General features: G+C 46.6%; 1 protein-coding gene across 1 annotated transcript in view; it reads right to left on the reverse strand.

Annotated features, from left to right (window-relative positions):
• sema5ba (sema domain, seven thrombospondin repeats (type 1 and type 1-like), transmembrane domain (TM) and short cytoplasmic domain, (semaphorin) 5Ba) overlaps window positions 1-21530 on the reverse strand; it is a 180032-nt gene that overhangs the window by 115105 nt on the left and 43397 nt on the right. The gene's annotated exons all lie outside the window — the stretch shown is intronic.

Here is a 21530-nt window from a genome sequence, read left to right on the forward strand (position 1 = left end):
AATGGCTGCCTGCCTGCACAAGCGCTGATCCATTCTACATCATATTGGGGCAGGCCAGTTAAAAGGGGGTGCTATCAAGGGTAAGGGGGGGAGGGGGGCTTAATTTTTCTGGCTTTAAGACAAATTCTCCATTCCAGAAAGGAGATTGAATTTCTAATAGGTGATTTCAGTGGAGGAAGTCGCTGAGGGGGAAATCTTTTCTCTTCCACCAGCTTCTTTGATTTGCTGCTAATCGTAAAGTTAGTGTCCCTTTCTAATTAAGACCCTCCGGAGCTGGAAATATATAAATAAATGTGTTGTCTGTACACAGCCTTTGCCTATTCAAATGCTTTGTCTAGGCTTTTTATGGCACAATACTATCGGTACCCTCTCACACAAAGGCTAGTAGGAATTCTCTCACACACACACACACACACACACACACACACACACACACACACACACACACACAGAGCAAGGGCAGCACAGTGGTTAGCACTGTCGCCTCAAAGCAAGAAGGTCCTGGGTTCGAACCCCGGGGTTGTCCAACCCTGGGTGTCATCCTAGGTTTTACTCTGTGTGGAGTTTGCATGTTCTTCCTGTGTCTGTCTTGGGTTTTCTCCGGGTGCTCCGGTTTCCCCCACCATCAAAAAGCCATGCATGTTAGGGTTAATACTCTTGTCTGTGCCCTTGACTGAGGCATGGCAAAATGAACTGGAGTTGGTCCCCCAGTGCTGCATGGCAGCTGCCCACTGCTCCTAGCTACACGGCTAGGATGGGCTAAATGCAGAGAGTAATTTCCCTATGGGATCAATAAAGTATCTCAAAAAAAAAATCAAACATATAGGTAAACACCTGTTTCCAGAAGGAACTGAACAAGATCGGAGCTTCCTGTTCCATAATGTATGTCAAGCTGTTTTTTTGTGCAATCACAATGCAATGCACCTCATTCTCCCACTAGTCAGTTTTGTACCAGTGTCATTTCTGTTCAGTGGAAGTTAGGACAGTCATCCACCCTGTAGGTGTCTTTGTCCACCCCAAATCAAGCCATCCTTCCAACATCATGATATCCATCATTGGTTCGAAATCCCCCCTGTCCCGACCTATATTGCCATCATATTCCAGTTGCATTCAAAGGTTCCCCATTTCACCTTAGGGGGTATGGTCTGGCTGCGGCTACATTGACCATGTCTAATTCAATTCAATAGCTTAACTTCACCAATCTCTTTAATGCTTGCTCCAAAATGGCCCATGGGAGCTGGCTTGGGGGAAGGGGTGGGACACTGGGGGGATGCAAGTGTAGTGGGGCCTCAAGAAACAGGGATATAACAATATGCAGTCAACACCCTTGGGAAGGAGGAACCCAAGAATGTGGGACAAAGATGACTACAGGGTGACACAGACGATCTTTTTTATTGTGGCAAAAAGAGGGTGAGGGGAGGGTCATGGCAAAGCAGCTCTCATTATTGAGTTGCTTCACTATGCTTGAGAAAGCTGGGTTCAACGAGTGAAAGGGCTCTCCCATAGGAATGTGCTCGGGTGAACTCAGACAGAGAAAAGAGCACCGGGGGAGTGTGGTGGTGGGTGGGGGTGAGGGAAGTGCAGCTGAGGGCGGCATTGACTGACGAGACCGAAGAATCGGCTGGTATGACAGGCACAGTCTGGATCGTGTCTGATATCATATCCAAGTCCATCGTGGAATTGAGGTATCTTAGCGCCTGAGGCATGGTATATATACCCTGATATATGCTCATATTGCGGCTGGACTGTCAGCTTAGATCATATAATATCATATAATGGAGTTAGTGTGTATGTGTGTAAAAGTGAGAGAGAGAAAAGGATACATACATCACAGTCATGCTTGTGAATGTGTGCATAGCAGGCCTGGCCCTATACCACATTGATGGGGGGCCAATAATATGGGGGGGGGGGTGCTTGGAGTCCCTTACATTGAAAATAAAATTGGTATCTTTCATAGATAAGGCTCGAAGACAAGATGGCATGTGTGGCTGAGGCCATAAGCAACCTCTCAAAACCAGGACATGCAGATATATCTAATTTAAAAGGCAGGTTATTTGATAATGCAATGATATAAAACACCTAGAAATAATTTTCATGAAATACCTTCTAAATTTTTCTCAAAATCTCCTTCTTTTGGCTGCTCCCATTAGGGTTCGCCACAGTGCATCGTCTGTTTCCATCTCTTCCTGTCCTCTGCATCGTCCTCTTGTCTTTGTCTTCACTACCTCTCTCTTCGCCTTATGCCACATCTCCTTGTACTCCTGTCTACTTTCTTCATCTCTCCGACTATCCCACTTCTTCACCAAACCTCTTCCTCTGTGTACCTTCCTGACTTCCTCATTCCACCGCCAAGTCTCCTTGTCTCCCTTCCTGTCCAGATGACACACCAAGTACCTTCCTAGCTGTCTCCCTCACTATTTATGCAGTTGATAGGAGTTGTTACCTGGCAACTCTTCACTACCACCCAGTGCCTGTCTTAACTCCTCCCTGAACTCCACACAACAGTCTTCCTTCTTCTTCAATTTCCACCATTTGATCCTTGGCTTCACTCTCTTCCTCTGCTTTATCTCCAAAGTTATCCTACAGACCACCATCCAATGCTGCCTAGATATGTTCCTCCCTGTCACCACCTTGCAGTCTCCAATCTCTTTCAGATTGCACCTCCTGCATAAAATATCATCCACCTGTGTGCCTTCCTCCACTCTTATAGATCACCTTGTGTTACTCCCTCTTCCTGAAATACGTATTCACCACAGCCAGCACGTCACGGCAGTCAGGACGTCTTCATGGGGTGGTGTGTGACGCTGTGCCGGGAGGGAGACTGGTGGAAGGGATTGGGTATGGTGGTGCTTGATAGTGAGCCAGGCCCTTATTGTGGATCCTTCCAGCTATTCCTGCCTCCCTCCACTGGCCCCCTCTCAGCCCTGTGCCCACTTTTTAGCATTTTTCAAAATTATGCAGTGGGTGTAGTTAGGCTAAGACCTGGGGGAGAAGTTACTCTTTAAGATTATGTCTGTAAACCCCTCATACAGGGTCATTTGGGCAGAGAATTCCGACCAGCCTCGAATCGTGAATGCCCCCACGATTGTCCGGAGCAGCGAATCGGACCCAAAATCTGCTCGATTATCCTCTAGTGTGGGGCCAGCATGAACAAATGCATATCTCTAACTTGGTATTGAAAAGTTACTTTCTGTTTTGAGAGTAACAGCCTGTTCATCAGCATAATTCAGGACATGTACAGGGACTGTAAGACCGTAGTTCAATGTGTAGTGTGAACAACAAGCAAGTTTGAGGTAAAGGTAGGACTGCATCAAAGACTGGTGTTGAGACCTTTCCTGTTTGTGATACTGATGGACAGCCTCACAGAAAATATTAAGAAAGATCCACCATGGAGCATGTTTGCTGATGACATCGTGCTAGCGAACAAGGACAAGGAAAGGTTGGAGAGAGATCTTGAAGATTGGAGAGATGCGCTAGAGTTTAGAGGACTAAAGATCAGCAGAACAAAGACCTACTACCTGTGTATAAATAAGCAAGTAGAAAGTCTAGGATTGACCTTAGGAGGATAAGATGTTCCAGAAGCTAACGAATTCACGTACTTAGGGTCGACAATATAGACAGAAGTTGGTGGTAAGAAGGAAGTCCAGAAAAGGACACAATCTGGGTGGAAATCATGGAGAGAGGTAGCTGGAGTACTCTGTGACAAAAGAATGCCATTGAGGGTAAAAGGCAAAGTATACAAATCAATGGTTAGGCCTGCCATGCTCTATGGTATGGAAGCAGTGACAACAACAGAGAGGGTAGAATCTACATTACAGACAGCAGAGATGAGCATGCTGCGGTGGTCTTTGGGAGTGACTAGAAAAGAATGGAAGAGAAATGAAGAAGTGAGAGCTACGTTCAAGATCAGAGGAATGGATGACAAGTCAAGGCAGACAAGACTGAGATTTGGACATGTACAGAGAGGAGGCATAGACTATATAGGAAAGAAGGTATTGGACCTGGAAATACCTGGCAAAAGAAAAAGAGGAAGACCAAGGAAAAGATTTAGAGACCAGATAGAGGAGGACATGGGGAGGGTTCGACTGCGGGAGAGGGATGAGTGAGACAGAAAGCTATGGAGGGCAAAACCCTGCTGGAAGAAGGAGGAGGAGGAGGAGGAGAAGAAGAAGAGGAAGGAGAAGGAGGAGAAGAAGAAGAAGATGATGACGAAGAAGAAGAAGATGATGATGTTGATGATGACGCATGGTCCTGGGACTAATCCAGTTCTTTTACAGCCTGCGCTGGTATTCCTGTAACAGAGCTTTATAAAGTCCCAGCAACAGACACAGAGCAGGCCGTTTTTTTTTTTTTTTTTTTTACAATAATCAGTCACAGATTAAGTTATTTTTCACTTTACTACAATCTAACTCGACTGCTGAGTGTCGACAAGCCCCATGACACATAGCTGAGATAGTAATTACCTGTCCGATCGCAACGACTGTCTTATCTATCTTGCAAATTGGTTTTGGATCATTTCCAATGGATCAAAAGTGACACGGTATCCCATCTCTGACTGGGATACTGTGTCTCTCTTCTACATCCCCATCCATACATTTTCCAAGCCGCTTGTCCTAACTAGGGTCATGGGACGCTGGAGCCTATTCCAACATTCACTGGGCGAAATGCGGGGAAACACCCTGGACAGGCCGCCAGCCCATCACAGGGCCAACACATTCACACCTAGGGACAATGTAGTATGGCCAATTCACCTGACCTACATGTCTTTGGACTGTGGGAGGAAACCAGAGCACCCGGAGGAAACCCACACAGACACGGGGAGAACATACAAACTCCACACAGAGGATGACCTGGGATGACCCCCAAGGTTGGATAACCCTGGGGTTAGAACCCAGGACTTTCTTGCTTTGAGGCAACAGTACTAACCACTGGGCCACCATGCCGCCCTCTCCTACAGCTTACTCAGGAAAATCTTACAACCATTTTGGATCTGCTCTACCCTGAATGGGTAGAGCAGGGTATGGGTTGGACACACAGTGCTCAAGAAAGACAGACTGAGGTTGCCCAACTGTGATTGCAGCATTGTGAAAAAGGGCTGTGCTTAAATGTGTCCATTAAGACTTTACTTTGCTTGGCACTGTCAACCACATTCTCACCCCTTCATTCACACAAACAGAAGTCACAATAAAACACCACTAACTGTATTTCTCACTGTAAACCTAATAAACTCCCATTGTGAGAACTGAGAGCCCAGGGACTGATATTGATTTTAACTCATGCAACTAGTTCAGAATGCCTTTGAACAAAATTTTGTTAAGCGTGGTCACAAGTTCCATGTTTTTGTATTAGTATGCCAGCAAAGCTTAGTTACATTATGGTAGAAGAGTAAAAGCTGGCCTTGCAGTCAAAACATCCTCAAATGTATTTCTGAAGCACAGGGAACCCTTCAGAGTTTAAGCATCAAACACTGTAGTTGAAATGGAATTTAGAAAAGCACTCCAATTGAAAGAGGCTTCTAATTAACTCTAATAATAACTCTGATGATGTCATAAAAAAGTACCATGCTAAAGTTTCAACCACCTCCATTCTCAAACGTAAAATTGCTCTTTATTATACCACTTTTCTTCTCTTTAGCCGAATCTGTCCATGCATTTGGTAGCAAAAGAGCTAAAATGGAACTGGCAAGCAGGTTTGGATTTCAGTGAGCGGAGCGAGCTGGAATGACTTCCTGCCCCCTCACCAGTCTGCAATGCACCAAAGGATAAATCAGTGACTCATGGCCTTTATTATGGTTTATCAGGCCCACTATCAGAGGAGTGAGGTCAAAGAGGGTGCTCAGATAACGGGATATTAGGGGTCTATTGAGGCCAAGTCATGGATAACCTCCCAGACAAAAGCTCTGGCCAACAGACCTCTGTCTCAACACCATCACAAAAGCAGGGTGTCAGATCCTCTGAGCTGATGTTGTTAATTGAAGAGCCAAACATCACAAAGAAAGTGCTGGTGGGGTGAGGTGGGGGTGAAGGGGAGTATTGCTATTCATCGTTCCTTAATTATAGTCTTTGGTCTGAGTAAAAAAAAAAAACTAATTCATTCTAAATTAAATACAAAGGTCAAAGTAATATGTGAATATCCAATCTAGAAATTGTGCCTTGTGTGGACAAAGGCAGGGTTTTTCAGATGTCTCTGTGATGAGAAGCAGACACACTGAGACAATGGAGGCTATGCCTGATAAGAGCTGATAACAATAGATAGGGATGTAAAATTATCTCTCCACTTCAAACACTGCGGACCTGGGCCTATACAAACAATATGAGGGATCCTGACCCAGTCCGTAGTTTAACGTATACTAGCCCTGATGGGAAGTGCTCGCAATGCTGGTTTTTGTTAGGACTGGTTAATCTGAAAAGGCAAAGACGCAATCAGTGGCTCTGCCCTCTTGTTATATAGTGTGTTGTGTAGTACAGCCATATCCGTGCATTATTACCACAAAAAGGCTGACACCAAGTTACGGCATTATAACATTTTACATCCCATCTTCTCTGCGAGATAAACAAAGAATCGGAATAAGAATCCGCTTAATTGGTCAAGTGTGCTTATGCATATGAGGGATTTGACTGGGGTTTACAGCAGCATCTAGTTTTCTTGCATATATCACTCACACACAAAACAAAATTAAACAAAGCAGGCCTTGTGAACCAATGAAGCAGACAGCTCTCACACATATTAGCAGCTATCTCAAGGACGACACAACATGTTCTGTACTAATTAACTGGTACGGACACCAAACAAAACGCATACATCCAGCCTGCCAGGCCGGTCAGAGTAAGGGATGAGCAAATTTATTATATCTGACTTCAAACAGCGGCAGCATCAAACCCTATCGTTCAGGAAGATGAACAAAGCCGCGGGGATTCGCAGTGTTGGCGCTTGATGTAAACCTGAATGTACACTAAAAAGCTACAGCACAGTTAATTAAAGTGGGAGTGTTAAAAGGCATGTATGCAGAATGGTATGTGTACACGTGTTTAGGGGTGTGTGTGAGTAGGGTGTGCATTTGTGTGTGTATGTATATAAAACACTTTGTTGAAATGTGAGTGTGCATGTGTGCTCTATGTGTACCTTCCGTGTGTGTGTGTGTACCCACCAGTCAGTGTGTGGAGGGGCCTGGGAGTGTTAGTGGCAACGCTGCACAGCTCAGATCCCATAAGCTAGAGCCGGGCTTGGGGACTGACATGGGGCTAATGTGAAGAGCCCTCATCTAGCCTCTAAGACTGCCTGTCGGGGGGGACCTGGCTGAATTCAATCCCACCGGCTGCCCTGGTCACTCACCCTCGGCGGTAGGGAGGAAGCCACACATAGAGTCACATATCTTAAGCACACACATACATTCTCACATGAGGACACACACACACACACACACACACACACACACACACACACACACACACACACACACACACACACACACACACACACACACACACACACACACACACACACACAGTTTGCCAATTTCCTATAGGAACAACAACTCTGTTTGTAGTTTGCACAACGCTGATGATATTCATTAATTTCGGCGACCCTCTGGACGCTCGGTAGCAGTTATGTCAACATCCCGGTCACCGACTTTAAATTAAAAAAAAAAGAAAAAAAAGGATGTCAGCGATTGCACCGCTGTACATGAAAGCCACACCTAACCTTTACTGCTCCCTTCACAACACCACGATAGAGGCTTGAGGATGTTATTCTCACATTTTGATTTGTTTCTTCTATAATGAATATATCTAATTTCAGAAATGGTGTAGTGGTCTATTCCATTGCCTAAAAACATGGGGATCACCGGTTTGAATCCCCGTGTTACCCCATGTTACCATTTGTTACCTATGGCTTGGTCGGGCGTCCTTACAGACACAATTGGTCGTGTCTATGGGTGGGAAGCCGGATGTGGGTATGTGTCGTGGTCACTGCACTAGCGCCTCCTCTGGTCAGTTGGGGTGCCTGTTTGGGGGGGGAGGGTGAACTGGGGGAATAGCGTGATCCTCCCACGTGCTACGTTCCCTTGGTGAAACTCCTCACTGTCAGGTGAAAAGTGGCTGGTGACTCCACATGTATCAGAGGAGGCATGTGGTAGTCTGCAGCCCTCCCCGGATTGGCAGAGGGGGTGGAGCAGCGACCGGGACGGCTTGGAAGATTGGGGCAATTGGCCAAGTACAACTGGGGAGAAAAATGGGGGGGGTCACGTGTGTCCCTTCACGTGTGGCGAGTTGGTGATGCAAATGTGGCGAGCCGTCATGGAAGAATGGCGAGATAGAGATGTCTTATTTGCAAATGTAATGTCCCATACACCGCATGACCCCGAGAGTTTAATTTTAAAGCCCCGTCAGAACCGAACGGAGCTGACATGAAAGTAGAGACAGGAGGGAAAGGATTCAGTTAATGGCAGCTCCTGTGTCCCATACACTGCACGACCCCAGGAGTGCTCCTTCATTCTACCCCTCCCCATGGTGAATAATTTCGGCGGCACGGTGGCCCAGTGGTTAGCGCCATCACCGCACAGCAAGAAGGTCCCGGTGTTTAACCCCTGGGCTGTCAGACCTTGGAGGTCATCCCAGGTCGTCCTCCGTGTGGAGTTTGCATTTTCTCTCCATGTGTGGAGTTTGCATGTTCTCCCCAACCGGAGCGTCTGGAGAAAACCCCTCCCTGTGGTGGGTTTTCTCCAGACGCTCCGGTTTCCCTCACCATCAAAAAGACATGCATGTTAGGGTTAGTATTCCTGTCTGTGCCCCTGACCGAGGCATGGCAAGACGAATTGGAGTTGGTCCCCGGGCGCTGCACGGCAGCTGCCCACTGCTCCTAGCTACACCGCTAGGACGGGTTAAATGCAGAGTAATTTCCCCGCGGGGATTAGTAAAGTATTTCCATCCATTATCCAAACCGCTTCTCCTGCTGTCAGGGTCAAAGGGATGTTGTAGCCTATCCCAGCAGTCATTGCGCGGCAGGCGGGAAGACACCCTGGACAGGCCACCAGTTCATCACAAGGCTGACACACACACACACACACACACACACACACACACACACACACACACACACACACACACACACACACACACACACACACACCTTGGGACAATTTAGTATGGCCGATTCACCTGATCTGCATGTCTATGGACTGTGGGAGGAAACCGGAGCACCCAGAGGAAACCCACGCAGACACGGGGAGAACATGCAAACTCCCCACAGAGGGCAACCCGCGACAATCCCCAAGGTTGGACTACCTCATGACTCGAACCCAAGACCTTATTGCAGGTGACCATGCTAACCACCGCGCCACCCTAATAAAGTATATCAATATCAACATCAAAAATTCACTCTTCACATTCAGAATTGGAGCTGGGCTCAGGGATGCCTTTAAAGAGTACAAGTTCCTCCTCCACTGCAATGCCCCCCCCACACACACACACACCTCTCTCTTCCTGTGGCAGCTAGCAGAGACAGGACTTCTACAGTAATCATCCCTCCTGCTCCATTCCACTCGCCACGGGTGGAGCTGGACTGAAGCCATGCAAGCCTCATTCACATCTCCACCCACCCAGACAGCTAGCTACCGTAAACTCAACATTCAGCCGTCAACACCCGTGAACTCACCGTGTTACTGTCTGGTTTTGTTTCTAATAACCTGTCTGAAAGAGTGTGTGTGTGTGTGTTGGGGGGTGTGGGGTGTAACTTTGATGTGAATACCTATCAGTTGTTTATTTATGTGGCCTTTATGGTCCAGTGAGAGCACCGTAATCTATTTTGCATGAGCACACAGACACAGAAAGAACAGCAAATACTGAATATTGTAAAATTAAGACGTAACCCACTGGTGCTGGAGCCTCTCTACACACCCTGGGACTCCGCGTTGTGTTTCTTTGTGTGTAGTGGGGTATTGTGTGGACGGAAGAAAGCACCGGACATGGGGGTTGTGAATTACGGTTGAGACCGGGTGGCATTTTATTCGCTCACAACAGCTGCTGGTCCATAACGACAAAGTTTGCGTGTGGTCTGCATTTGCGTAGTCTTGAAAAGTACACAAAGAGGGTGAGATATCACATATAAGACAGGAATGGTGAAACGGTGCAAAATAGCCAGTCGGCATTGAAAAGATTCACTTATTGCAAAAACAGGTAAGATTGCAGCGGGGTTTAATTGAGGCTTTGAGCTCTGTGGGAGGACGTAAGAGTTCAGTTTAAGGCCACTTCTTCCCATCTGATCGCTGTGCCGCATTTGAAAGACTGCTCGCCAAGTTCTGACTTTGAACAAGGAAGCACCAGAGCAAGCCCATCTGGAGATTTTGTGAACAAGTCTCCAAACCCGTCCTCTAGAAGTAGTGAGATAAACGGGTAATTTCCCTGCTGAGGGTTTATGAATAATGAGCAAATCGTTAAGATCTCTTCGACTTGACAGCGGAGGCCATCCAGCCGTCTTACAGAAGTGTTGTTTCCAGACTGAGGATGTGCTCGTAGCGAATAAGGTCAGATGAAGAGGATGAACAATAGAGGCGCTGCTCGCTATGAGAGAAATGTCATAGCACAGAACGTCCTAACTGAAAATGAGGACATCTGGTTCATTTGTTGTGATCTGCTTGGATGTCAGGGCGATTGATGCTGTCAGACATCGGCAATTTATTTGATTTCCCAGAAGATCCCGTAATTTCAAATAAATAGCCTTCAGCGATAAAGTGATAATTAAACGCATCAAAAACTTTTCTCTCCTCATTAATTGAATCCTATTCGGTATCAGTCTGGTGACGGAGGGATGGACAAGTTCATGTTTTCAGTAATTTTACAGTTTTCCAGAAACTACTGACAATGCTGACATGAAGTACAATACATTCAAACTGCTTTGGAACAACACCTGACCTCTCAGGTCTGCCGTCCCTGTTTGCTCTGGATGCTGCGTAGCCATCCAAGGATGCACCAACATCAAAAATGAGCCGAATAGCCAGCACTGTGTGCCGACGAAAAGATCAGGATTTGTCTCTAAGCACAAAAAAAACAAAAACAAAACACATCTATTCTGTAAATTAAGTTCCTAAGATGTGCACATCCAGACAAAGGTTGCAAAACTAGAATGAAGGAGTAAGGTCTGCACACTAAATTGCTCTTAAAAACTAACTTATTGGCAACGTTTTGATCGGTCGCAACATTGCCAATAAATTAGTTTTTGGGAGCAATTTTAATGTGCCGACCTTACTCCGTCATACAGAAATTAAGTTCCTCAAACTAGTGTATCGAAGTTGAAGTCAAAGGTGGACTTTCAACGGCATACAAACCAAATAACTCTTTTACAACCAGTCTACATACATAAGACATATATATATATATATATATATATATATATATATATATATATATATATATATATATATATATATATATATATATATGATTATTGATAGTACGTCAATACAATCAGCTCAAGAGTGTGAATGTCTGGTCCTAATATCTAATATATATATATATATATATATATATTTATTTATTTATTTTTTACTACTTTATTCATCCCCATGGGGGTAAATTCTTTCTCTGCATTTAACCCATCCTAGCTGTGTAGCTAGGAAAAGTGGGCAGCCACAGTGGGCAGCCGCCGTGCAGCGCCCGGGGACCAACTCCAGTTCTTCTTTTCATTGCCTCAGTCAGGGGCACAGACAGAAGTATTAACCCTAACATGCATGTCTTTTTGATGGTGGGAGGAAACTGGAGGAAACCAACCACAGACAAGGGGACAACATGAAAACGCCACACAGAGGACGACCTGGGATGACCCCAAGGGTTCGAACCCAGAACCTTCCTACTGTGAGGGGACAGCGCTAACCACTGGGCCACCATGCTGCCTAATGAAAAGAGCTTTACTTTTACAATCTAATAGATGCCAAAAATAGTGCTAAAATTAGAGGATTTGAGAATCCCAGAACCGATATGTGACAGTCATTGGTCAAGTGGGTTTGACTCTGGCGACTTCATTTGCTGATGGACCCGAGCAGCATGTGAATGGCAAATATTATAATGAAGGTTGTCACGAAGCAAATGAGCACCCAAGATGCTGGAGTGTGCACAGTCTCCTCTAAAACAGTGAGGGTACTCTAAAATTTAAAAAAAAGAAGAAGTTAAAATTGTCAATAAAAACTAAGTTGTGTGTAGCCCGAGCCAACTGTGACTAGGTGTGAAGGCTTAGGTAGGAGATGACTAAAAACGATCCAGCATGCCATCGCGGGGTCATCTGCCAACTGGCCTGCTCCTATGCTATGATTGTGATAACTCAGGAGCCCTTTCTGCAGGTGTGTGTCTCATTATAAGCTCCGTTATGGCGGGTCTCTAAGCATAGAGCCCCATTAAACAGAGTTGACCCACCAGAGCACAGCAGACCTCAGATTTAATTGACACCCCAGCACACGTGGGAACTGGGGGAAGGCACGATGTGAGGGCATAGCTGATCAATACAAATGTCAACTCTCTCTCACAGGAGCCAGCAAATCCGGAAAGAATGAGGAGAGTCATTTGAGTCGGTATTCCAACAGCGGGAATTCAAAATGAACTAATTCAAATAAAACAAACTCCAATTCCTTGTTTAACGACGTATCTTCAACTTTGCTTGATTGGTGAGACTTTACAAAAAAAATGTATGATTACATGTTTGGGTTTCCAGCTAGTTCCTCGTGCTCTCTAAGAAACCCGGCTTCATGGCCAAATACAACAATGACACACACTATTGGGCCGCGTCCGAGTGATCAGCCTGAAAACAATGTTGTGGTGAGTCTGTAAAGAGCTCATTGTGTCTGCACTGAGAATGACACGGCCGGGACCACGCTGAGGTCACGGCCTTCATGTCCTCCAGACACAACAGATGCCGTTTGTCCGGCTCTGTAAATGCTGCTGATGTGTATGTGTGTGTGTGTGGTGTTTTTGCAAAGGAGGTTTTGGATTTCATTGCTTTCAGAGCAGTCTGCATTGGTTATATATTTTCATGTGACGAGACAACTGAAATAGTCAGTGGACCATTCAGAAGCTCAGATCTGCTCTCAGACAAAAAGGCAGAATTATTTAAGAAATCTTGTGGCGTCCATCAATTTTCTGTACTCTTGAAGCATTAGTGGGTAAGATTAAAATGCAATAGTGGTGTTGGCCAGTTGTGTAAAATACACACAGCAGTCAGCTACTAAATCACGTCCACATTAAAGTGAAAGTCCTTAAACCATTTAACCAAGTTATGACAGTGGAAAGTTTCAAAAGCAAATACATGTAGGTCTTATTGAATTTAATTTAACTGAAGTGAATATCATATTTCCACACAGTTAATTATAGCATAAAAATATTGATTATGAGTTGAAACCAATAAGCTCTTCACTTTGCACATCATGGAAAACATTGTAATGTTTCTGGGTAGACGAGAGACTCGGTTGCAGAGAAGGACGGCACGGTGGCTCCGTGGTTAGTGCTGTCGCCTCCCAACAAGAAGGTCCTGGGTTCGAACCCTGGAGTTGTACAACCTTGGAGGTCATCCCAGGTCATCCTCTGTGTGGAGTTTGCATGTTCTTCCCGTGTCTGTGGTGGGTTTTCGCTGAGTGCTCCGGTTTCCTCCCACCATCAAAAAGACATGCATGTTAGGGTTAATACTCCTGTCTGTGCCCCTGAGCAAGGCAATGGAAAGAAGAACTGGAGTTGGTCTCCGGGCACGGCAGCTGCCCACTGCTCCTAGCTACACAGCTAGGAGGGGTTAAATGCGGAGGAAGAATTGCCCCCATGGGGATTAATAAAGTATATCAAAATCAGATCAAAAATTTAAAAAAGTGTGTCTGTGTGTGTATGTGTAAAAGAGGGAACACAACAGGTGATGACTAGCAGGATGCTACACACTGGGGTGGCACATTTGCTGCTATCAGCTGCTGTGGCTGACCAGGCCAAGGGGCGAAAGACTATCGAGATCTTTTGCGGAGACTGATGAATGGCTGGTGATTTGTATTGATTTTTCAAACTTTTAATTTTTTTTCCCCGCAAAAAAACCTGATCATCTTTTTGTTCATTGGCATTGCGCATTCAACTTATGAACGAGGGCCATTCAACGCCGAAGGCACACACGTAATTGCCCAAGAACAATTTCACGTTTTGTCATTCTGACATTGATTTTTCCTACATGCCTCTCCCAAAACCAATTTTGAGAGAAATACAGGAGAAATGTAAGTGAATGTCCCTGAATAGGTTCATTGTGTACTCGCTGCCAACGCTAAACTCTGGGTAGCAGCATGCGCTTGATGAAAATTGTGGCTGAGCGGTCAGCTCTTGCAGAAGAGATCTTAGGTAATAAAAGGCCACCAATCAATTCAAACATTTGATGAGAAGGCCAACGGAGACAAATTGATTACTCTTCCTAAAAAAATTTTTTTTTAAAGGTACAGTTAACAGCAGGATGACACAATACCTCCACATAGTTCACTCGCGCCCCTATAGGCACTGATGCTGGAATCTGCTGCAAATCTTCCATCCATCCATCCATCCATGCATCCATTATCCAAACCACTTGTCCTGCTCCCAGGCTCGCGCGGAGGCTGGAGCCTATCCCAGCAGTCATTGGGCGGCAGGCGGGGAGACACCCTGGACAGGCCGCCAGGCCATCACAGGGCCCACTGCAAATCTTGCGAGATGCAAATCTATTTCATTCACAACCGTGTCTCTCTTTGAAGAGTTCATAGCAGTCTATATCTGACACTTAATACCGGCTGCAGTCTGCTGACACGATATAGTAAAGTGGGCAACAGAGGCTACAGCCACCAATTGTTGTCAGTCATTATTCATCACAATAGAGTGAATCCTTTTCTGACGTGGGCAGACGGACCTGGGCAGCCTGGCTGCTCCGGTAGAAGGCAATCCATTCAAGAGCAGCAATCACTCTCCCCTGCAGGCCGCAAGACATTGATCTGCCCTGGACAAATGACCGACTTCAACCGCTGATTGTGGATGAACCAACGAGCAGATAAGAGAGAGAGAGAGAGCGAGAGAGAGAGAGAGCGAGCAAGCGAGCGAGTGAGTGAGAGACTTTTGCCTTTTAAAAAAAAAAAAACACTTTAACACATTGCCACACATTTGCAGCAGCTTTGAAACAGAGACTCCCAGAAATAACCTTATCTGAAAAAGTGACTAAAATTAATTCATCATTCATCACTGAACAAATGACATCATTATAACTCCACTGACTTACAAACACAACCGTGCTAGTCGTTAATTTATTAAATTTAAAATCAATTAAAACTGGCTTTTACGAGAGAGGTGAGAGAGAGCGAGCGAGAGAGCGAGAGCAAGAAAGAGCGAGAGAGAGAGAGAGAGAGAGAGAGAGAGAGAGAGAGAACGAGAACTGCTGTTCCCACCAACTCTGTCCTATTGGATTTTAGCTGTGGGCATTAATCACTCGGCGCTATTGCACTGTTGGAGGATTTGGCCACAAAACTTTTATCAAAGACCGCCCACAAACTAGACACAGAGTGTTACCCATCCCAAAATGAACCATGTGCAAGGAAGCATTCATTTTGCTGTTGATAGTTGCATAACAATTAACCCCGGGAGCTGACGCCATTAAGAGTCTCCAATTACTGACAGAGAGGAAGGAGAACCATCCCCAACTATGCAACACCTTGGCCGACGGCTCTTATGAGTGTGTGCATGTACTTTTTGTGTGTGTGTGTGTGTGTTCTGTCTGTCTGCATCTATCTGTCAGTATACTTGTGTGCTCTGGTCGCTGGGCTTTCTGGACCCTGAGAAAAATCGATCACCAATGACAGCAGCCTACCTAAGGCCTTTCCATGCCCCTTAACAAGTCTCCTCAGACCCTCGGTGGTCTCTGTGCTTCTCCCAGAAAAAAAATCCAACAGGTCAACACCCTTGCCAGTATCTCCTGAGAAAAACCATGCACTGCCCCCCCCATCAACTGGTCCAACCCCCCCCCCCCATCAACTGGTCCAATCTGTGGGACAACAGGTGGCACGTCCGGTTTTAGCAAGTCGCGTCCTATATGATGTAGCAAGGCACGTTGTGTGTCGCCGTCTCTCAGGGATTCAGACCTTGGTCTCTGTTTCTGTCACTCATTTATCCCCTTCACCTCTCTCTTCATTTCTATTTGCTTCAATTTTCTCTCACTTTGATGCCCATTTCTTTCCCTCTTTCGGAGGCTGAGGCATTGCTCTCATCAGAGACACTCAAACTTTCTCCCATTTTCCCCCACTTTCTCTCTCCCTGCCGCTATCTGCCTCTCTCTTGCTCTCCCTCTCTCTCTCTCTCTCTCTCTCTCTCTCTCTCTCTCTCTCTCTCTCTCTCTCTCTCTCTCTCTCTCTCTCTCTCTCTCTCTCTCTCTCTCTCTCTCTCCCTCTCTCTCTCACACACACACACACACACACACACACACAGATACGCATCACCATTTTCAGCCAGAACTTAAATGGACCAGCTCAGAACAAGGCCCCCTGTGTGTTGTGGAATATCAAAACCAAAGGGTACTTAAATGCCTACTAGTCCAAAAGACCTTGGGGAGTTTCTGTTTAATGTTCAGTAAAGGCTTTAAATTGGGCTTTGAATTTGCCATCCAAACTTGTAACATAATTATTGAGGGCCTAGTAAATATGGCTCTTGCAGAGGTGTAAAATGCAACAGAAATAGAACAGCGAGGGCGTCCGGGTAGCGTAGCGGTCCATTCTGTTGCCTACCAACATGGGGAACCCGGTTCGAATCCCCGTGTTGCCTCCGGCTTAGTCGGGCGTCCCTCAATATTACCCGTGTCTGTGTGTGTGAAGCCGGATGTGGGTATGTGTCCTGGTCGCTGCACTAGCACCTCCTCTGGTCAATCTGGCCTTTTCGGGGGGGGGGGGGGGTGGGCTGGAGGGAATAGTGTGATCCTCCCACGTGCTACGTCCCGCTGGCGAAACTCCTCACTGTCAGGTGAAAAGAAGCCACTGGTGACTCCACATGTATCGGAGGAGGCATGTGGTAGTCTGCAGGCCTCTCCGGATCGGCAGAGGCTTTCCTACTTAGGGTCTATACTAAATACAATTATCATGGGAAGCTATAGACATAGAGTCACACTTGAGACGTGGCCTTCATTAGCCTAGCCTGTCAGCTAATAGTAGTTTAGAGCGAATGTTTAGAGCACGTTATAGCACAGGTAGAGATGCGCACACACACACACACACACACACACACACACACACACACACACATATTCCCCAACACTGGATGAGCGGATGTGGTCCAACATAACCCTGGTTTATGGGTAACCACAAACCATTTCCATTTGACAGCAGCCACAAAGAGAAGCTGTCAACAGCACGGAAGCAGAAGTGCTGTGGGGAGAGATTGCGGGGCGATTGCAGGATGTTTCCCCAAACTGTTAGCAGAGTGCAGTAGTTTTGAACTGCAGTCGCATTATAGCGGAATAGCACTCATCTGTGTCCCGGACATTTTTTCTTTTCAAGGGCCTTTACTGAAGCCTTGTCAATTTGGTCAAAAAAAAAAAAGAAGCACGAGAGGACCACCTCAACCACCGCTCCGTGTAAGATCATTACCAACGGATCATTAATGTCAGTGGGTCGTTAAGCTTTCAATTGAAAGCTGATGAATTTTTAATCATCTTGATTCTTTTGAAGAGGCAATATGTTAATCTTCAGTTAATCAAATGTAGATAGACAAAACAAAACAAAAAAACGCAACAACCCTGTTTCAGCCCGGCCGGCTGCTCCGTCCCTCAAATGGTGAGCACGCACCTCCCATACCATAATGTCTTTAACAACATTAATTACAGTCCGGGGAGCAGGGAGCTGCGTTTCAAGACGAGCAATCAGACTCGGCGCCATCCGCAACACTGTTGCTCGCGCAACATGCAGCTTTAATTGCATCCGTTGTGATGTAGTGCTAAAAGGAAAACACGCCGCGTCTTGTAGTAATTGCAGCGTGGTCTCCCGACCTGATTTCTCGTTGTGTTTGCATGATGCGTGACCCGGACGTGAGGCCAGGAAATGTGGTGATGAGAAGGAGAGATGGTTGGCAGCATAGCGTTTCCGGGCCCAGCACAAAACCCATCTCGTATGCCAGGTTGAACGCTCCCCAAGAAGAGAGAGCCGCCTCTCGCGGAGCCTCGGAGGAGACCGTGATGCAATGTAACTGGAGCGTAATCGCTCGCCGAAAAAACAGATTTTTTTTTTCATCTGATGGAAACCAACAACTGATTTCTCAAACTCTGCTCGGTTTCTCGCTACTTCTGAAAATCAGCAGTTAGATGACGCTAAGTAAATGGGAGTGCACAGTGCAGATGTTCTCCATCAGCGGGTGTGTGAGGGTGGGTTTGGACCTTGTAATGGCAGTAAGCGTCTGCAGTGTAATCCGGGGTACAATGCGTGCAGATCCCCAAAAACAGCTACCAGTGTCAGTTACATGTAGGTAGAGACAGTAAGGTGTCTAAAGCCCTGGTTAAAGGCCTTATCACTGACTAATCCACCTCTTTGATATACTTTTAATTCTAATCTTTTTTAAAGGATAAATTGTACTTTTTTTAATCCCCATGGGGAAATTCATCCTCTGCATTTAACCCATGCCACCACACACTGGAAGCAGTGCGCAGCTGCCGTGCAGCGCCTGGGGACCAACTCCAGTTCTTCTTTTCATTGCCTTGCTCAGGGGTACAGACAGGAGTGTTCACCCTATAATGCATGCCCCCCCCGCCCTTTTTCTCCCCAATTGTATCCGGCCAATTACCCCACTCTTCCGAGTCGCCCCGGTCGCTGCTCCACCCCCTCTGCCAATCCAGGGAGGGCTGCAGACTACCACATGCCTCCCCCGATACATGGGGAGTCGCCAGCCGCTTCTTTTCACCTGACAGTGAGCAGTTCTGCCAGGGGGGCGTAGCACATGGGAGGATCACGCTATTCCCTCCAGTTCCCCTTCCCCCCTGACCAGGCGCCCCGACCGACCAGAGGAGGCGCTAGTGCAGCGACCAGGACTCATACCCACACCCGGCTTCCCACCCACAGACATGGCCAATTGTGTCTGTAGGGATGCCCAACCAAGCAGGAGGTAACACGGGGATTTGAACGGGCGATCCCCGTGTTGGTAGGCAACGGAATAGACTACTATGCTACCTGGATGCCCAATGCATGTCTTTTTGATGGTGGGAGGAAACCGGAGCACCCAGAGGAAAACCACACAGACACAGGGAGAACATGCGACCTCCACACAGCAAGGATCTGAGACGGCCTGGGGTTCAAACCCAGGACCTTCTTGCTGTGAGGCCCCAGTGCTAACCACTGGGCCAGTGCTGCCCAGCGGTTAGCACTGGGGCCACTTATCCAGTGAGGAGCAACATTAGCAGAGAGCAGAACTAACAAGAGATATTCTGTCAGTCAGCCTGAGTAACGGCTGCCCAGAGATGTGAAGGACCTGCCGAGTGAAAACTACAAATAAAAAAATCTTCTCCGCCACAAAGCTCAGAGTAATTACATTTATAAAGAGCCTCAACTCTATCAAAGGGGGAGGCCGGTGTGTAAAAGGTGATTGCGTAACTACAAGACGATGACACTGTGTGTGTGTGTGTGCCCCGGCTTTGAAAGAAATAGTCTGTGATAGCACATAACATTTGAACCCTGCCTTTGTCGGTCTCCATATTGAGCACAGAACAAATATCAATGTTCAAAGCTGATGCACCTGCCTCAGAACAAGGTTCATAATGCGGCTAATGATACTTCTCACACATAACGAGCCTTTGCATCTGCGTCTGCCGTGACCAGCTTCCGCACCGAGGTATAATTGAATGACTTTGGCAGGATAATACAGAGAGTCATCTGATTTTGAGGAGCTCTTAATTTTGTGTTTTCTTTTTTTGTTCTTTTTTTTATTAGCTATGGATTGAAATGTTTTGTGGGGGCCTCAAAGAAAAGAAACTGACTGAGCATAACAACAGCACACCCAACACAGAGATGAAGGAACAAACAGCTTCATGATTCAAATCCAAACACTGCAGCCCACTCCACCCCCGGAGTAAAACAGGCAGAGAGCAAAGGGGTAAGAAGAAAAAAAAGAAGGGTGTCTGGGTAGCGTAGTGGTCTATTCTGTTGCCTGCCAACATGAGGATCGCCGGTTCGAATCCCCATGTTACCTCCAGCTTGGTTGGGTGTCCCTACAGACACAACTGGCCGTGTCTGCGGGTAGGAAGCTGGGTGTGGGTATGTGTCCTGATCGCTGCACTTACGCCTCCTCTGGTCGGTCGGGGCACCTGTTCGGGGGGGGGGACTGGGGAGAATAGCGTGATCCTCCCATGTGCTACGTCCACCAGGTGAAACTCCTCACTGTCAGGTGAAAAGAAGCGGCTGGCGACGGACTCCATATGTATGGGAGAAGGCATGTGGTAGCCTGCAGCCCTCCCCGGATCGGCAGAGGGGGTGGAGCAGCGACCGGGATGGCTCGTGGGGTAAGTGGGGTAATTGGCCAGGTACAATTGGGGAGAAAAAGGGAGGACCCCCCACCCCCCCCCAAAAAACAAACAAGGAAAAAGACAACAGAAACTGATCACACCTCTGTCAACTTCTGCTCAAACCTCTGCGTCAGGTTTCCCATTCAGCAAACGGGATGCTGCTTTGTAACACCAACCCCGGTGATCAGAAACCGTGTCACGGCCATGGGAAACGAAGCACAGTCCACCCAGCCCGCTATTCACTGAGATGCCCTAGTTATGACTGGCAGCCATCGTTCCTTATTATTGTCTTTTCAGGTTTTATGTGCATAAACATTCCTTTAAATACCCCTTTGATTTGGGTTTTCTGCACGGGCGCCGCCAGTGGACGGGTCATTGGAGCACCTTTGTGATGGAAATGATATCTGGGCTTCCGGAGAGGTTAATCAAACCTATTGTTCTCTGAGTGTGAAAGGGTGTGAAAGGGAACTGATTGATTATGTTCTAAAGAATAATAATAAAAAAAAGAAACCGTCCTTTTTCATTGAGTCAATGCCTTGCGTCCTCCTTGTTGCAGGAAGTGATTTATTTTGACAGCTTCTTCATCTGGTTTTTTATCTACGCTGAAAAAAAAGTCTTTGTTGTGAGATCCCATTCTCATGAGCAAGAGAAACGTGAAGAGGAACACGGAGGATGAGTGTGAGAGAGAGAGAGAGAGAGAGAGAGAGAGAGAGAGAGAGAGAGAGAGAGAGAGAGAGAGAGAGAGAGAGAGCATAACCAGGGGAAAAGAGGGCATGTAATGAGAATAAAAGAATCAAAAACAAAGATGAAAAACTGTCAGAAAGCTCCAGTGAAATGTCTGAAGTGAGGAAGAGGGGCTGCGTGCGAGCCCTCTGCCCCCTGGGGGTCAGCTGGTTCGGTTCGACTCTGCAGAGCAAGGGACCACACAGAACAGGTCTATAATTAGAAAACACACAGCGCCTCTAATCCTTATTGAATGATTAAGCAGCAAACTCAGGATTACAGCCAGGAATTGACAACTGACCATCCATGTTGCATTA

Source organism: Lampris incognitus, chromosome 11, assembly GCF_029633865.1.
Source record: "Lampris incognitus isolate fLamInc1 chromosome 11, fLamInc1.hap2, whole genome shotgun sequence".
In the NCBI taxonomy this organism is placed as follows: domain Eukaryota; kingdom Metazoa; phylum Chordata; class Actinopteri; order Lampriformes; family Lampridae; genus Lampris; species Lampris incognitus.